The 2,186-nt window shown below is 43.3% G+C and overlaps 1 pseudogene; it reads right to left on the bottom strand.

Annotated features, from left to right (window-relative positions):
* Nucleotides 1–767: 767 nt before the first annotated feature.
* Nucleotides 768–1,781, bottom strand: LOC137297854 (uncharacterized; annotated as a pseudogene).
* Between the last annotated feature and the right edge of the window lie 405 nt (nucleotides 1,782–2,186).

The following is a 2,186-nucleotide window of genomic DNA, read 5'->3' as shown; positions in this document are numbered from 1 at the left end:
CCGTGCAATTTGAACTTAACACCTATCAGGCTATATGCAAAATAAACTCATTTATGACTCGTGCACCCGAGTCCTGTCTCGGCCACATTGTGTAATTAGGCAGGTGTGATACTTGTACACGTGACCTGTTTTTATGTATGTGGGTTGCAAACAAACTACATCCATTTTTCTCGGCTGACTGGATTTGACGGAAAGTGGTGCAAACTCTTGTCTGTTTGAAATCGTGATTTGTACTTAGACGAATGACAGTTTCCAGCAACGCAGTAGTTCACCATCTCTACTGAGATGAGTTTTGATTGGATGGAACGCAAATTCATAGAACGTGTATTTACAAAGACCAACATCTCTATATACGTTCTTTATGGATAACAACTTCTTCTAGCATATATGATTTTGTTTGACAACGATATATGAATCCGTACTGAAACGACACATCAAGTACAACAGAGGAAGTTGTTATCCATAACATACATAAAGAATCTTTCTTTCTTGTGACTCGCCATACTTCTGAAATGCCCAGCAAACAGATCATCTTTCTGTACACACAATGACTCTTCAGCATATCAGCAAATGAACCCGCCAATCGGAAGGTGTCCTGCCATAACTTCTACATACCAAAACTTCTACAGACTAAAACAACAAAATACATGGTCCAGTGCACAGCTAATTCCCTGACCCTTACCCCAAGTGCCACTAGTCCGACTACTTGATCAAGTTGAATAAAAGTACATGGGGTACACGATAAACCGTTTATTGACATAAAAATGTTATAAATAAACATGTAATATATCAATATTTAAAAAATGCAAGTTGTTGGTGCGGGGTCCGACTGTCAGGTGATGTTTCCAAAGTTGGATGGGAAATCTGGCGTCATCGTCGACCCACGTGGAGACAATGTAGTGACTGAAGGCAGTAGCTAGAGGCACATCTGGGGCTGACTCCATGGCATCAACCCAAGTGTCCTGGACGACATCTACGGGGATGAGGGCAAGGCCGGCAGCTCTTCTGATCCATGTCTTGGCAGCAGGGTTTTCCTTGTACTGAACAGCCAGTCTGAGGTCCCGAGTCTTGAGCCAAGTGGACTGGCAATAGTAAAAGAAGCATCCCTTCAATTTGATACCGTTAAACTCGCTCTCTACTGCACGGTTGGCACCTATCTCAAAGTCACTTTGAATACGGGCGGGTGCTAGGGGGCGATTCAGCTTTTGTTGCACTTCAGTCTTGAGAAGTCTGAACAGTCTAGAGTAAGTTGTGGACTGGCGGTCAGGGAGAAGGGCAAACACTAGCGGATAACTTGAAGATCCAGATCTAACTTCCTGTCGTCATCCCCATCACTAAACAGAAGGAAAGCTCTCCCATCAGATGTCTCTGTCCAGGCGCCATTGAGATCAACCTCGTATCTTGTCTGTGGAAGTGCTGGGATGTTCTTTCTTCTATGTCTGTACAGGACACTGCTCATGGAGGGGAAAGATGGCAGTAATCGAACGTTTTCTTGTCTGGCAACCTCGTCATTGTATAGGGATGACATCGGGATAGTCTCTTCCCTGGCTCTCGCTGACAAAGCGTATCTTCATGCTGTCTTCTGGAGCATGGTTGTGGTCCGTAACATTACTAACAAAATCACCCGACGTTGATAATCTTCCTTGGCATGTGGACTTCTCACACTTCCAGTGTATACAAGTTTGTCGGACAACATTCTTGTTGTAGACATAACCGTCTAGCAAGACTTGTGGGGTTCCTTTCTGTGAGGTTAGAAACTCTACTATTCTTATGCCAGCCATTTTGCATATTCCTATTGCAGGTTGACATAGGTTATATACTACAGTTTTAATCTCTTATAAAGTGAGAAGACTGAAGTTTTCATTAGCTAATTAATTTATGTCTCCACTGAATTGGTGAGCTTGGATCATGTTGTTACTGTACACGTATAAAAGTGTTTCATCTTATTTAGTAAGTAATAAGTTGTTACTGAACCTCTACTCCCAATTAGTCCCGCTATAATCCTACCCCTGGACCGTTCCATTGTGCCTATAGGTACGTGCATACTTCTGCCTTGACTTTCCGTAGAAGTTTTAGCATGTAGAAGTTTTGGGAGATAACCAATCGGAAACCGTCGTTAGACTTGAGTGCACTTGACCACCCGCAGTGACTTCGTTCGGCCTCCTGAGGGTTTCGCTTAGATGGAA

The sequence above is a fragment of the Haliotis asinina genome, chromosome 10 (assembly GCF_037392515.1).
Source record: "Haliotis asinina isolate JCU_RB_2024 chromosome 10, JCU_Hal_asi_v2, whole genome shotgun sequence".
Classification (NCBI taxonomy): domain Eukaryota; kingdom Metazoa; phylum Mollusca; class Gastropoda; order Lepetellida; family Haliotidae; genus Haliotis; species Haliotis asinina.
The sequence above is the reverse complement of the archived record's forward strand: the minus strand, read 5'-3'. Positions and strand labels throughout refer to the sequence as shown.